Source organism: Peromyscus leucopus, chromosome 10, assembly GCF_004664715.2.
Source record: "Peromyscus leucopus breed LL Stock chromosome 10, UCI_PerLeu_2.1, whole genome shotgun sequence".
Taxonomy (NCBI): Eukaryota; Metazoa; Chordata; class Mammalia; order Rodentia; family Cricetidae; genus Peromyscus; species Peromyscus leucopus.
This window is the reverse complement of record NC_051071.1, coordinates 10,260,119-10,277,657: the sequence shown is the minus strand read 5'-3', so window position 1 is coordinate 10,277,657 and position 17,539 is coordinate 10,260,119.

The following is a 17,539-nucleotide window of genomic DNA, read 5'->3' as shown; positions in this document are numbered from 1 at the left end:
GCTATATTTGGGGGATACTCTGGTGAACATGCTAGATGTGGTCTCCTTTCATACAGAAATTATAAACACAATAAATATAGAGAATGTGGCATATTTTGATAAGAAAGGAGTTGCTACATGCTCTTATATCAATTAAACATGCAATGGCTTTGATCTCTCTTAAGACACTCCCCACCCTCTGGGACCCAGGACATACCTAGTGCATGGTTTTGTGACCGAAGTCTCAACTCCTTCCTGAGGTATGTCTGTTGGTATGTTTGCACTCTCTGTCATTATACATTGGCCTTGATTGGTTGGATAAGTGTATGTTCACTGTCTCAGCAGTGACACACCCACGGAGAATAAGATAAGTCAGTGGCCATGTGTAACCGGCATAGTTCTATCAATTTTAAGAGTAAGAACCATATATGGTTTTCTTTCATAGCTAAACTCTATCATTTAGGAGCTGGTTCAAGTTGCTTAATCAACCTGAACCCCATGTTTCTCAATAATAAAATACATAGTATCTATGACATAGTATGAATGTGAAGATTAGAAGAAGTAAAATAAGAAAAATTCCTAGCAAGACACTGACATATCAAAGAAAATCTGCAAAGCATGCTAAAATCAATACAGGAGTCCCTCTTTGTCCAAGGGAAATACATTCTGAGACCACAAGTGGGTACCAAAAACAACAGATGATACCAGATCCTATATATACTACAGTTTTTTCCAGACTCCACAAACCTGTGATAAAGTTTAACTTATAAACGAGGAACAATAAGTTTGGCAACAGTAATTCCTAAAAAGATTAAACAATTATAAGTATGTATGGTTATCATGTGTTAGACAATTACTGAGTCAAATAAGGATTATGTAAAAACAAACTGTGATAGCCTAACAGTCCCTTTAGTAAGGGAGATGGCTACCATGTGACTGTGGCATGGTCAGCATGTGCCCCATGGATATCTGAACAAAAGGATGACCCACATCTTGGGTAGGGCATACCAGGAGGAGTTTTGCTACCTAGAAGCAGTGTGCAATTTAAAATTATGAACTGTTTATTGATTGAAATTTTCATTTAATATTTTTGGATCACACTTGTGGGAATATAGTTTGGAAAGTGAAACTTAAAAAAGAGGAACTATTGCATGTGAAAGTCTGTCAAAAACAATTTATTTTTGTATTCACAAAGCATCTGTCCAAGATGCATATAAGTAACATAGGAATAGTTGTCTTTTTACAGTGGAGAAATATGACAAAAGTCACTCTCATTAGGATATGAAAGTTCCTTCTGCCAATTGCAGGGCAGATCTAAATCACATGACTCCTGATATTACCAAGTGTATTTGTGATATTTTTGGCAAAATTCATAACCAGGATTTGGAATAAGGAAGTAGCAGACAAGCCCTAATTGAGAGACTTGACCTGTGTGTGCTCTTCACACATATCAAACTGGAAAAAGACAAAAGAAGTCTGAGGGACAGTTTAAATACAGTGTTTGATCCAGGACTGAAAACCAGATTAGAATGGAAGAAACTTTAATAAGACGACTAGAAAAATTTGACTGTGGTCTTTATTTGATTATTGAGTGTGTGTGTGTGTGTGTGTGTGCGTGCGCGCGCGCGCGCGCGCGTGCACGCATGTGCACTCACATGCACACATTCCTATGTGAATGCTGGTGTGCATATGTCATAGCATGCATGTGGAGGTCAGAAAACAACACTGGATGTCACTTCTCGCCTCCATTCAGTTTGAGACAATGTCTCTGTTGGTTTCCCATTGTGTATACCAGGTTAGCAGGCCTGCGAGATTCCAGCTTTTTTTCCTCTCTCTCTTCACTTTCCAACTCCCTCCAGTACTACATTCACTTTTTAAATAGGTTCTGAGAAGTCAGACTCAGGTCCTCACCTTTGCACAGCACGTGATCTTACCCACCGAGCCCTCACTCTAGCCCAAGCATGGTCCTTAAAGACAGCAGCAATAGTATTGTTTCAATGCAAATGTCTTCACTTTGGTACTAGTACAATCTTTATGTAAGATGTTACTACGTAGAAATCTGGGTGGAGGGTATCTATGTATAAATTGTATTAATTTGTACCATTTTGAAATCTGAAATTATTTCAGAATTTTTTTAAAAAAAGCATTCATGTACCCAAGCATGGTCTAATGTAGGTATTGTCTGAAAGCCTCTGAAATGAGACTGTCAGCATTAAATACTGAGTCTGTGTACCTCTCTGCCAGGTACTGGTGGCTCTGGGTACATCTGCAAGGGTCTCTGCAAGGGGCTGGTCTCTGTCTGAGCTCTCCTTTCCATCTCTTCAGCTCCATTGATGTGGACCTACCTATGTCAGAATCATCCCCACAGTGGGGAAAACCAGGTCACTAGCAGGTGAGCGACAGTCTAACTGCAGCAGCGGAAACTGGCCGTGGCTTTGCTAACTGTTTCACTCTGGAATCTGCCGATCTGTTTTCATGTGCGGATCTTGCCTCTCAATCACAGAGAACTAGGGGGAAAAATAAAAGGCTTAAAAATATGCTAAGTATCCAAGGGTGATTTCCATACTGTCAATACATGTGTGTAGCTGAAGAAAACTCAGAGAGCACAAGCAGTTACCAAGTGTGCAAGATGAGGGCATAGGATGTTTCAGAAAGGCCAAGAGAAAAAAAAAAAAGATCTGCACTACAGAGCGACTGCTAGGCATGGAGCCTTGCCATGGTCCCATAGTGGTTAGTGTTTTGTGTTATGAACTACTCAGTGTGCAAGATGCTGGAGAGGAGACATAACGCCCCCACCACCCCTGGCAGAAAGACTGGCTGTGTGTCAAAATGTCAAAGGACCAGGGTAAAGAGAATAAGAAGAGTAACTCTGCAGATTAATAAACCAATACAAGTCATGCCATACAGCCCTGGATTGAAGCAGGGTTTGAACAGTGAAACTGCAGTGCGGGAGCTGTCACAGAGCAGCAGAGGTGCATTTCCGACCTAAACCTTATTTGAGGTCCTTGCTAGAATTGGATCCAAGACTCTGTAATTTGTCTTTTTTAACGTTGCACATATACTTGCACTCCCTAGAAAATGGGCCACTCTGTAAGAGTGAATCGATGGTGATGATCTCACAAGGAATGTTGTGAGGCTAACAAATACAATTTGTAATGTGCACCGCAAATATAAAGTCCCATAAAAATGCTAATGAATGGTAATGCGTGTCCACTCATTAGCGGGCTGGCGCAACAGGCCAAGGATAATAGAAAAAGAGCCTGCCTTTTGAACATGCTGAGTGCTATCCTATTCATCCGGCCTCACACATGCCACCATGGGAGTCTCTGGCCCAGCTCTCATTATTCACCCAAACAACTTCCTTTCCCGTCTGTCTGGATCTGCAAGATGCTTTCTGTGTGAAGAAAGATTCCTTGAAAGCTTGTGGTGCCATCAACAAGCAGCAACCAAACTTTGGCTTGAAAAATTCATTCATGAAATGAAAAAAAAAATACAATGGAAATCTATCATTATAGATGTTTTGAAGAGAGACGGGTGGAAAGATACAGGCTTTGTTTTGCATTTTGGTAGGAAATGATGTATAGCTACAAAGCAAAACAGTTTTATTAAACAGATCTTCTCACCCTGAATTCAAAATACGAATTGTATCCTCTTATCATCCAGTCACTTTGGAATGAAAGTTAAAAATGCCGATACTGTGGGACTAGCCTTTGGTGCTATATCTCATAGCTGATGTATTTGTCTAATACTCTGCGTTTTTGAAGGCCCATTACTCAGGGCCAGTATGCAGGACCATTCATTGTAATCCTTTCTGGGTACCAAAAACAAGACTGCTAGGAAAAGCTTGTAGATAAGATTAAATCCCCTGCTTCTTGTGTGGGTGGGTAGTGGGGTCTGCACCAGACAGTGGAACAAATGGAGTTTTCTTCACACCCAGAGCAGGGTTCTCGCCTCAGAGCTGTAGGATTTTGTTCAGGGAAACTGCTGAAAAGGAGAGGCTCTGTGTTGATCACAGTAAGTCTTTACTCTTGTGGAGTGAAAAATCATAATAACCAAATGAGGAGTCAGGTATACATAACAGTGTGTCCAGGGACTTCAATGACCATGTCTTTGCAATAGAGGAATATATAGTTTTATTATATTATATTTATTCTATCCTAACAATAGGAACTTCTTCCTATGCAAGTGGCATATTAAAAACCAATCAGGAGGCTTCGGTCCTGTGTGCTGTCCATACTATGGACACTTAGGAGAATTTGGGAGTGGATACTCAATGGTTCCTTTCAGGTGCCATGGACTGTTTAGAGGAAGGTTGGTTAAATGGCCAAGATGAAGGTGTTTAACAGGGCTGATGCCTGTTCAGTTTGTATGGAACTCTTCAGCGGCTCCATCAGTGTATGACACTATCCCCCCACACACACTTTAGTCCGCTATAAGGAGTTCTAGAGTATACAGCATCCATGATACTCAGCTTTAGAAACACTTACAGCTTGACTAATTATATAGCCACTTTACAGACAGAGTGATGAAATGTCAAGCGGAGTCAACTAGTAGAAGATCCAAAAGAGGATTTCAAAGCAAGTTTCTGGTTGATAAAGCCTTTGGTGAACTGGGGTCTGAATGGAAGAGAAGAGAACCTCTTTAAAGACTAAGCCTCTTTCCTACTACGTTACCATGCTTGGAAAACAATTCTTTATCAGCTGACCTCCAGTATTAAATATGGGGCCAGTGAAACATGCACTGTTTTGGGTCAGAGTAAATGGAAATCAAAGTGCACAGAGGGAGAGAAAGAAAGATAAGCACGTGATCATACATGAAGTGAAGAAAGAGAGAGAACACGGTAACTAGCATTGTGCACCTCCTCATCGCATGCTGGGTATTGATCTCGTTCTGTGTTCCCTGGTACACACTTTGCTGTAAATGAGGATATTGAGTGAAGAAAAAGAGTTAATAAATCCACTTCCTTTGCCATAGCTGCTAATGGAAATCCATGGGCAGTTTAAGTGCTGGTCAAGTCAAAAGACCACACAGGGAATAGAGGGCATGGTAGAGAGGAATGGATGACAGAAAGTCTGTAGCTAAAGCAGTCGGAAGAAACCTTAGATGGCCTGCAACTCTTAGAATTTCTGAGTTCTAACCTAATGCTGAGTATTACAGGGCAACACCAAGATCTACTCATGGTAGACCAGGGAACTCCTGCCTTTAATAAACAGAGTTTACTGGAGCACATCTATTCCCATTCATAGCCATGTATTGCTTGTCTACTTTTATGCTACAACACAGTGGTACAGTATGCAAAGTTGAAAATGCTTGCTGTCTGTCATCTTCTTAAAGATTCTTAACAAACATAAGCTTAATTGATTAAATGAATTAAAGTTGTGTGGCTGAAATATGTTTTTAAAAGTATTTTACTTGTTTACAGTATATGCTTCATTCAAAATTCTTTTTTTTCCTACCCACCTCAAAGCTGTCTGGGCACCAGCAGGTTACAAAAAGAGTGGAATGTGGGTGTGTGAAAGAAGGCAATTCCCTTTAGGTGAAACAGGAAGTGTGAGTCAGTTAAAGCTTTATGTTTGCATTTGATAATTTTGATTTCAAATGTTTGAGCTTGACACTATACCTCTGTGATAAAAGAGTACATAGGTGTTATTATTTGTAATTTGTGGGGGATATTATTGCATTCCTCTATCATTTTAGAGCTGTCTAAGTAGCTTACAGTAGGATAAATTTCACCTAAGCCAACCTGAATTCCACCTAAAGAAAATTCCCAATATGGAAAATTCATTCCATTAGGAGCGGTAGCTAAATTTGGAAAATTTTCACTTCGTTTTGAAACTAGGTATGAATAAAAACCCCAGCTATTTGTATACCAAACTTCTTATAAAATATTTGCTAGTTAACATATAGTCAGTTTGTAATCTAATACAGTTTGTAAAATAAGCACTGTATTTTTGTTGTTTTCAATCATACTTGTTTTAAGGGTCTCGGGTGTCTCTAGCCCTGTAAAATCTAACTAGGCTCTTTAGCACTTCCAAAACTATTCATCAACCAACTCAGCCAAGAGAGAAAAGCAGAGTAAACACAGAAAAAAACAAGAACAAAAACAAAACCCAACCAACCCAAATCCAACAAGCTTTGCAATCAGGTAGATTCCAGTTCACATCCTAGATTAGCAGCTGAGAGAGGATGAACAAATGACTCATCCCTAAAGAGTTCTATTTCCCCATTTGTGAGTAGAGAGCAACTCAAATCTTAGAGCTGTTTTGAAGATTAAATGGGATGATGCTTGCAAAGGATGTGGCAGATAATAGGCTTTCAATGAATGATAATAAGAAGAATTATTTTCTAAGATGGAACACTTGTGTTTTGAATGACAGTAATTGCTTGTACCAATTAAGTGACACCTTTTGTATCTTGCCCTACATTTTGGTTTATCTTTTCATATACATATTTCCTTTTCCTAATTGAATTCTGGGCTTTTAAAAGTAGAAAACATCTTCATGTATCTGTTCACATGCATTGTAAATCATAGGTGCTTAATAAGCATCTGGGTTGATTCTGGGTCTTTGATATATTGGGTAACTGTGGAGGGAAATGAGAAGGAAGAGGTTGTGTTTTGTAGGCTCAATAGATCACCTCTTTGTCACTGGAGACTATTGGAGCAGGGGTGGTGTGAGCTCTGCTTTGTCTAGATGTCCATATGTGGAAGACAACGAGAGGGTAGGGGTAGCTCTGATGGGTAGAGTTCTGCTCCCTGGCTTGGATGCTCTCCCTTTTTCCCACTCATATCACCAACCCCCCCCAAAAAAAGACCCCAAAAAACCCCACTTGCATACAAAAATTTATTCATATTTCATATAATTCATATACAATAAAACATTCTCTTTATGCATGTAGGTATATTTTTTGCTAAGTTATGCAATGTGTAACCTTCCAATAATTAAGACAGATTATTCCCATCACTCCAAAAAGTGCTCTCATTTCTCTTGGTAATCAATTTCCTTCCTCCTTCTCCTGGCCTCATGGAAGCCTAACTGATCTATTTACCAACTGGATAATTTTACCTTTTTGAGAATGCCATATGGATGGAATCATGCAGCATTTGTCCCTTTGAGTCTGGCTCATTTTTCATAATGAGGTGCTTTGGGCTTTTTTCTGTGTGTTTTCACATAGGCCATCCCCTTTTATTTTTAAGGAGTTTGGTCATATAGCAGTGTATGCGTGTACCAACCAGTTTCTCAAGTATCAGTGATGATTAATGAAAGTGCTTTAAACATCTGAGCACAAGTTTGTGTGTGTTCATATACAAAAGCATAGGTGTGAAATTTCCCTTGTATAGGTAGGTGCTGGGTCACATGGCAAGCTCAGCTTTGTGGGAAGCTGTCAAGTTCTATTCCAAGGAGACTTTGCCACTTTGTTTTCCCAGTAGAACTTAGTGAGAGCCCAGGTACCCCACAGTTTGTAAGCATTACATATTGCCTGTTTTAATTTGATCAGTTTTAAAAGGCATGGATTGATCATTTATGGTATTAATGTGCACTTCCTTAATTTAGTAATAATGTTGAATGATTTTTTTTGCAGGTTGCTTTTGCATCTGTATGTTTTTGTTTGATAGTGTGGCTTTACCATCTAATTTTAGAACAGAAGAAGAGAGAATATTGTTTGTATCTGCATATGTCATTTTTTAAAATTTATTTTCATTTTATGTGCATTGTTGTCTTTACCTGTAGTTATGTCTGTGTGAGGGTGTCAGATCTTGGTATCACAGACAGTTGTTAGCTGCCATGTGGGTGCTAGGAATTGAACCTGGCTCCTCTGGAAGAGCAGTTAGTGCTCTTAACCGCGGAGCCATCTCTTCAGTCCCACATGTCACTCTTAATTGTGCCATGGTTTTGCTAGTTAGTCACAGTGATTCAACTAGCCTCCCATCATATGGAATATTCTTTTTAGTTTCTCATATATATAAATGTTACTGTGTAAGAAATACAGAAGGGGCAAAGCCCTAGAATCCAAGAATGGCTAAATTAGCAAGAAGGTTTTCTTTGAGTTGGTGGTGAGCAGCCTCTGTGATCAAGTCCTCTTCTGTTCATCTTCCTTTTCTTCTCTGCCCTTTATCTCCTTGCTCACCCCTTCTCAGCCTCCTCCCTTCCACTGGGGTCCATGTGGGGCAAACTTTTCTCCTAGGCCTTTGATCTTGGGCTACCTTTAGTTGAGAAGTTCTTTCAGACGCATGCTTGGCTCTTCACTCCACATAGGCCTCTGGCCAAGTGTCCCCTTATATGTTAGATCTCCACAGACCAGCCTGTGTAAACCACACCTTCTCCTTCCTTCAGTGACGTTCTTAGGAGCATTTCTCTCATCTGGCACACTGAAGTTCATCTATGTCTTTGTTTGTTAGCTCTTTCTTCCCACTGAATGGTAAGTTCTATAAATACAGCAATTTGACCTGTTTTATTTCTCAGCCAGAAAGCACAGTGTGGGATAGAGTCAAGATACAGAAGCCATTCAGTAAATTTGAGGGTGTAATTAGTGCATCCTAAGGTGAAAGGTAAGTGAGAGAGAGGCTGAATGGCCCTCAGAGTATTTAGACAGGCCCACTCCCAGTATCTAAAAGTTTATTGAGCTAATTCACTTTTGACCCTAAACCAATCTTCCTTGGCCAAAGCCTAGCCCTAAATGGCAGTCAACAAAGCAGCAGGACTTGATCTTCCTTGAGAGGCACTGCACATGCGTGTACACACACACACACACACACACACACACACACACACACACACACTGCTTCTAACTGGTTGGGTGGGGCAAAGCAGAACAGACTCGGTGATTATAGGGAATCCCCACCCCCGGTTATAGACTGGGGGCGAGCTCAGACTTTTCTCTTAGGAATTCATGGTCTTGGTTTTTGCACCAGTCTTGATTTCTGTTGCCCTGATTTTCATGGGTTGCACACACAGCCAGGATGCTTCTTGTTTGCTTCCTGTATGTTTGGTTCCTCTTAATTGGCAGGGAGAGTCACAGGGAAGAGTGGCCGTCCATCAAGTGATGGGTGGGCTATTCTGAGTTGAAAGTCTCCAGAGCCTGAGAACTCCAGAAGCTTTTGTTGGTAGGTAATAAGAGCACACCCCTGGTTCTCAATATTTTTGAACATTCCTTGGTGTTTCTGCTCGTAAACAGTCTTTCTGCCCAGCTCAGATATAGAGACCCTCCTGACTGTGGGTTCGGTAAGCTTGCTGTACTCTGACTAATTATGAATGTGGTGATCGTGGTAGGGGTGAAACAATTAAATGAGCAACTGTTTGAGTGAATAAAACATTCAGCAATTAGTGATTATTTTTGAAATCAAGAACATTTTATGGTCACCCTTCCAAAAAAGTGGAAAACAATTTCTAGAAATATATTGTTTCTCTTCTTTGATACAGACATTCTGATTTTTCTAATGTATTTTTAGCTCAAAAAGTATTGGAAGAAAATGGCAATATACCCTACATTAATAAAACACAAAACACTATTTGGGCTTGTTATTGTCAAGACATCACAAATGGGCATGAGTGTTATGGGACACAAGGGGCCACTGTTTGCAGCTTCTCCCTTGGGCTGAATTCCTTTATGAAATGTTGAGTCTGGTTTTCAGAAAACTTCTAACCCAAGCATGCTTCAGAACTGATCTTTGCCTCCTCAGTGATCTTAAACAAAATTATGAAACTCTTCCCAAATCCTAACTTGATCACACCAAGAAATCCTGACAGTGGTGCTCCTGGAGGTTAATGGTGGTCTAATTATCTTGCACCAATAAGGAAAAAGAGTTAGCTTTTTGGCAAGATCATGTCAGAATTAGTCAGATAGCACAGATATTTCTACCTCCACACAATTCTAGGGTGCTGTCCCTGCTTTAATTAAATGTTATATGAATACATTTCAAAAGACCCAAACACGGGGCAAACTGTTTTGGAACTGCTGCTCCTACATTTAAAATGTATTTGAATTGTAATTAAAAAAACAGATAATGGGAAAGAAAAAACTAAAATAACTTGAAACAAGCAGAATACAGTAGCTCATCATTACACTAATATATCAAACAATGTGATCTTAACTTAATTATCCCCTTTGAGAGTTGAGAAAACTAAGCACAACCTTCAATTTACAGCTGTTTGGTGCTGGGAACCTGAATTATTATTTAAGGAGAAGGGGGGAAAGTTTATTTATTGTGACCTCCACTCAGTTTTTATTCATCGTGAAAAATCTGTATATTCACAAATGAGGGCCATTCATCCCGGGCCGCGCATTCTTCAGCTGTCCAGGCCTGCATCAACTGCACTTCTCCAGCTTTTGTGTTCATCTCGAAGGCTCTTCATCCAGATTGTTCATCATCTTGATGGTCTAGCTTTATCTTGCCTTTGTGCAGCTGCATTCCGCTTATCCAGCGTGCTGAGGGAGCTGAGAGAAAGAAAAGAGGGAGCGAGCAAGCGGGAGAGAGGGAGCCGAGAGAGCTGAGAAACAGAGAGGAGAAAAGGCAGTGGCCGGTGCACATATGAGGATAATTCGTAGTTTCTCAATAATAATAATAAAAAAAGGAGGACAGGCTAATTACTGGCTTAACTAGGGCAGCCTGTGGATCTTCATGTCAAAAGGACTGCTGTAATTATTTGCCATCAAAGCACATTCATATTGTGGCACAAAAGAAGGGCCTTTTGCAAATGGATCCTGCTAATAAACAGGGCTGAGAGGAGCATTATGTGTCTCCCTGGTTGCAGGCACATTAACACAGTGACATGGAGCATAACTCCGGGCCTCAGGAAAAAAACACCAGAATGATAATTATCCCCCACCTCCCCAGCCTCCCCCGCCTTTCCCTTTGTGTTGGACGAGGAAGCTGAACATGACCCATTGGAGGGCCCAAGGCAGGCTATTAGTGACCCCTGAGCCCTGACAAGGTGCCTCTGTTCTTTTAAAAGCTGCCTCTTGATGTCAGGAGGGCCACTCGGACCAGCAGGCTCAGCTCCAAATGGTCCAGCACACACTTCAACCCTAAAGACACCTGGAAGGTCGTGACCAACTTAATGCAAATGAAGACAGCAAGGGGAAGCTCTGTGGAATCCCGCCGCTGCAGCTGCCCACCCTTCCCTCTTCTTTGTCCAAGCTGGCTCAGACGTACTCACTTACATTCTGAAAACTAAAGTCAGGAACAAAGACGGTCTCTCTTGCTTTCTTGTAGAAAATAAATAAAGTCTTAGGGAAATATTTGCCTGCCAGGGATAATTTATGGGAGAAAAACCATGGGACAACAATATGTAAGAAATGTAGGGGAAGGGTGGCAAAGGTGGATGTAAATACAGCCCCTTACATTAGCCCTTCTTCTAGCACATGTAAACACACCGATTCCCCACAGGTAGCAGGTCACTGCAGGCCAGGGGCTTGGAGTTTAGTGAACAGCGCTGAACGCTTTTCTTGCTTCTCGCTGGGCAGTTGGTATGAGGCTCATCAGTGGTGGAAACTCAAGCAAACAAACCAATGCCCAGATGATGTCACCTGTGAGCTGCAGCCTGCCCAACTTTGGAGAATCCTGTGTCTGTAAATCCTCTCAGAAGGCTCCTGCCTGGTTCTCCTTCCAGGAAGAGTGGCTGATATGGAAGAAAAGACCAGTGATCAGATTGCAAAGGGTAAGCTGATTGTCTTTTTCTTTTTTTCTTCCTCCCTTTCTAGCTCTGATGGTTCTCTGAGAGGGATCTTCTGATGCCCAGTGGGCATCCCACAACCCAGATGATGTGGGCAGGATTCTATTCTACACGCACCAGAAGTGAACCCAATTCCTGTAACTCTTATTTTACCCAGCAGAGAAATTAAGAGTAAAAATTTGCATTGCAAAAGAATCCCTACTTCACACAAGCCAGCGTCCCCAAGCATTTAAATATTTAATTATTTGAAAGGCTGGAGGTAGATAAACTTCAAGCTAAAATGTTATGAGCCATTTCTAATGGAAGATCTACCAAGAATGACTTGGAAGCATAAAAGACTGTGTGTCTGGGAAAACATATGAAGAGGTTTTAGGATTCATTCAAAGCTGTTTAGGAGTATGCCCTCTGTCTAGCCTAGGAGTGCATGTGTTCTCAGTCTGTAAATCTAGAGAGGCAATCAATCGATCAATCAATCAATCAATCAGTCAGTCATTGGGTCAGTCAGTCTCTTTCTACTTGCCTGTCTGCCTTTCTTCTTTCTTTCATATTTCTCTTTCTTTACAAACTTTATCAGGAATTGAAAAACCTTAAGGAATTGAAATACGGGCACATTAATTATAGATCATAGCTTTTCCAAATAGTTACAAATAACAAAGGAAAAAGTTACATTATTTCTTACTTATCTCTATAGTTCCGTTGGAACTTTAAATTTCTCTATCCTATTGTTTACTAGACCTGTCAATATGCATGTCTAGAAGCCATCTCAAGCTCCACACATTTCTCCCTCATCACGTTGACTTTATTCCATGTTTTCCTAATATCTTCCAAAGGTAGCTGCAGCTTTTCCACTGTAAGGTCAGAAGCCTGTCATCATTCTTGTTCTGTCTCTATCTGCTGTCACTTCAGATCTTCCAGGAGTTAGCTGGCTGTGTCATCAGAGTGCAGTTAGCGTCTGAGGACAGCTTAGCATTGTGATACCTTGGCCTGAGCCCCTACCCTCTCTACCCTCTCTCTGCTGTGTTACTCAGACAACTTCTACACAGTTCTCCTGAACCTACTAATCCAGCAGCCAGTTATTTCCTCTAAACCACACATGGTCACCCAGGAAATGTGTGTCAACGACTCAAGAGGGTCTCGGATTATACCTTCTACTTTTCAAGAATGTGATTATCTACTCTTCCCACAATGCCCCCTGATTTTTACCTACACAGAGAGAATATTTTCATTTTGGCCGTTTTCACCTCCCTTCCTCCCAAGTAACATCTCAGAACTTCTTTCCTTAATGACACTTATTCTTTCAGCTACCTGACCAGACGCTGGAGACAAACCCACACCATGCACCTACAGCTCTCTTGCTGCTTTGCTGTGCTGTTGAATTTTTCAATAAAATTTATTGAACATAATACGTAAGATATGTTTTATTAATTATTGTTTGAATACCTTTGCTTATAAGCTCTAAGACGGTTAATGAAATTCCTTGCCCATTGTTTTCCTTGTACTGACTTATTTCCATGCACCTACAATAGTATATGAATATTATAATTTCTCAATAGATACTTATGGCATGAATATCGAATAAATGAATTTCAAAGTTTAAGAACATAGAGATCAGTAACAGTGATTTGTTTTAGTGGAGGGGGCTGGAGAGATGGCTCTAGCATTAAGAGCACTGGTTGCTCTTTGAGAGGATACAGATTTGGTTCCTGGAACCTACATGACAGTTCACAACCATCTTTAACTTCAATTCCAGGAGTTCTGACACCTTTTTCTGGCCTCTGCAGATGTCAGGCACAAATGTGATCCATATCCACATCCACAGGCAAACATTCATATAGCTAATATAAAAATAAATAAATAGTTTTTAAAATATGAAAATAGTAGAAGGTGGTCACATGGTTGGACAAAGCTTGCCATCATAAACCAATCTAGGAGAAACAGATCACTACACAGAACCAGGGCACCCATGTGTGGCATTCCTCTATTCATGATCGCTCTTGTCCCACCCTTGCGCTTGGGTTTAGGGTAGAAAACAGCCTAGTACAATAAGAGGGTTTTGTTTGTTTGTTCCTGTGTGTCTGAGAACAATGTGTTTGTTTTGCAAATGTGTTCCCTCAGTTTCTTTAGTTGATGCACTGTGTCATGGTGGTATCCTCACAGTTGAAGTAGCCACTTTCAGTTCATCTGCTCTTCCCAATGCAATGCTGAAGGATGGAATGCTGTGGCTAGAGATGCAGATTTGAAAACTGTAGCTGAAAGTTTTTCCGTGTCCCGCCTGGCCAGAGGTCAGGACAAATCTCTCTCACCCGCTGCTCCCACAGCCACTCAGACCCCAATAAACACACACAGGTTAATATTATTTTTAAACTATTGCCATGGCAGTCTTCTTGTTATCTAGTTCTTATATCTTAAATTAACTCATTTCTATAAATCTACACTTTGCCATGTGGCTTGTGGCTTACCAGTACCTTTACATCTTGCTTCTTTTGGCAGCAGCTAGCAGCGTCTCCCCTACTCTGTCTTCTTCCTTCCTCTCTCTCTCTTTAGAATGTCCCACCTAACCTTATTTTCCCTCACCACTGGCCAAACAGCTTTATTTATCAACCAATAAGAGCAACACATTTTCACATCATGCAGAATGACATCACCCATCAAAAAACAATAGCAACACACACCACATCCAATACATCTCTGCTGCCTGTTTCAAACAGTGGTCTTCAAAAGAACGTCTACACTACCTACAGCTTTTTAGTTGATCATATCTTTTAATGTTAAGAAGTACTTGAGTTGCCAGGTCCTTGCTTTTTATTTGTTTTTGTCTTTGTTTTGTTTTGTTTTTGGTGTGTGTGTGTGTGTGTGTGTGTGTGTGTGTGTGTGTGTGTGTATTTCTCTGTGCATAGGCATGCAAGCTAGAGGAGGGTATCACGTGTCTTCTTTTAGTGATCTCTGTCTTATTTCCCTGAGATCGTCTCTCATTGAGCCTGAAGCTGCCTGTTTCTTTGACTAGCCTGGGGACCAGCAAACCCTGAGATCCTCCTGTCCTCCTGCTCCTAGGGCTGGGATTATAGGTGTACACTACCTTGATGGCTTTCATGTGGGTGCTGGGGACCCACGTTTAGATCCACATTGATCTCATGACCAGTTCTTTTACCTGCAGAACCATTTCCTTAGTCCTGGGGTCAATTCTTTTCTTAGCTATGTGCATTTATTTGTCTATATCAATGTTTTAATCAAAGAATAGAGATAATTTGAGAGGTAGTATCTAAACAATAATTACAGATTATTTTGTTACATATCACAAGAAGTTTCTAGATCAAAGACAATGGCAGGGAAGGAAGAAACATCAGAAAAGGGTGCTGATGGGTCCTTAAGTTCAATTCCCAGGATCTGTGATCTCAAGATTAAGACAGAGCTTGTCCAGGTTATAAAAGGAACATTTTTTTTTTCAAATTTGTGAAGGTCCTCTGTACTTTCTGCATAACTGAAGACAAGCAGGATGGGCACTGGGTGTTATCTCAGACACCCAGTCTACTCTAACCCGACACAAGATTGGGCATCACCACTGAATGCAAAGTACTGTGTGCGTGGAGGAGGCCTTGCATGGTCCAGACTCTTACCTTCACCTCGGTGAGTATGGTAGAGCCATACCATCTCTCATGATGTCCTTGGGCTCTAGCAACGGCCTGTGGAATGGCAAACTCATGAATCAGTGTTGCAGGGAGAATTACATTAGCTCACAACAAACCTGGATTAGTTTGTTGGTCTGTGGAAAATACTGGCAAAGGAGAGTATTAGTGCATATTCAATAAGGGTAAAAAAATCTTACAGATCCATGGATTGGAAAAACCAGTGGAAGTTGGGGCAATAAGAACCAGAGGTCTTGATTTAATCCATCTTAGTTAATTTTCTATTGCTGTTGATAAAACACCATGGCCAAGGCAACTTATAAAATAAAGCATTTAGTTTAGCTATGGTTTGAGAGGGTTAGAGCCCTTGATGGTGGCAAAGGAATGCCTGGGAGCTCACATCTTGATCCACATCCATAAGGCAGAGAGGGGTGGGGGAGGGGGAACACAAACACTGGGAATTACACTGAAACCTTGAAGTCCACCTGCAGTGACACACTTCTCCCAATGAGGCCACATCTCCTAATACTTGCCAAACAGTTCCACTAGCTGAGGATCAAACATTCAATTATGAGCCTTTGGAGCCCATTTTCATTCAAATCACCACAAATTCATTAATGATCTATAGAGAAAATTCATTAGAGTTCAGATGAGTGACTTTGCAAAGTCCTTTTCTCTGAGGTATCTCTGAACAAACATGGTGTGTATGATAGTACAAAGATAAGGCTGAGAAGTATCCAGTAGTATTTTCCCTGGAAGCTGTACTTTTATTTTTTCCACCCCAGAAAACCCTATGCAAACAACTGTGAAGACCTACCGATGCCTCTTTTTTGTCGATTATCACATTATGTGTGGCATATGCTTAATGTTAATCCTAAAGCTTCCTAAAATTTGAGTTTCAGATCGTTTCCTTGTCCATATATTCAGCTCCCAAATGTATGACTGTTTAAAACCATTTACTTAAAGAATCTTTTATATGGTATTAGCTATTGACTTAGAAAATATAGCTTAGACAAAGCATTTGTAATTGTTTTTATTTTTTACATTAAAATATAATTCTATACTTTTCCCTCTTTCCCCTCTAATCCTTCCATGTACCTTTCTCTATCTTATATTCATGGCCTTTTATTTCTTTAATTATTGGTGTGTGTGTGTGTGTGTGTGTGTGTGTGTGCGTGTGTGTCTGTGTGTACATCCAACCTGTATAATTTACATAATATTACTTATATGTATATGATTTCAGGGCTTACCACTTGGTATTTGATAGCTAATTTGGAAGATTTTCCCGAGGGAAGAATATTTCTTCCACTCTTAATCTTCATAGGTCTCACCCCTCATCAAAGAAATATCTCCTCTCAATAGATGGAGACCATTACAGAAAACCACACTGATCCACATGCAGAACAAGAGACCATGTGGTATCCAGCCCCAACTGCTATATCCACAGCAAAAGCTCCTGCACTGGGCTCCAGGCTCATAGCAGAAGGGGTGGACAGAGATTTAAGAGTGAGAGGAAGAGGAAATTTGCTATGGAATTTTAGAGAAGCCGCACTCAGGAAGTCTTGTCAGCTGCCTAAACAAGACTTGAACAAGGACAACACCTATAGACATGCCAATGTGGCAAAGGGAAATCTGATGGGGCCACAACCCTAGACAAGGAACTGCAGGCAACTAAGGAATGCTAAGTGTCTGGTGTAAGCAGTGGTCATGTTTTTGAAGGAACAGCACTATCTGGTATTTACAGATTCGAGAGTAGAACTAACCAGGATTCCCTTTGTGGGCCTGGTCATCTTGAGTTGGGTTCAACAATAGTCCCAGACTCCATTTTTGGGACTTCTCCTGCCCACAAAGGGTATTTCCTTTCCCTTTCTATAGGCTGGTTCTTAAACCCAAGTGGAATCGGCCACATGATCATTTCCACAAGAAGAGGCTGCATTCTGTTGCTGTATCGCCTGTGTCCCTGAGTTCCTGAGCTTGCTTTTCAAAGGAGAAGTGTTCAGACAGTCAGTAGAATGGGTGCCACAGTCCAAGACTCCCAAAAGGACAGAGAGAAATAGAGGGAGCCCTGACACTTAGAATGTAGATCAACAGGCAGAGGAGCCACAGTTAGAGGGCATGTGTAGATCTGGTTATTCACCAACACCATTACTCACTGTTGATGGATTAATTCCTTTATTATTTATCTATTAATTATTAATTTATTACTTATTTATTATTTATTTATTCCTTTATTAAAACTGATGACTCACAGACTTTGAAAGAGAT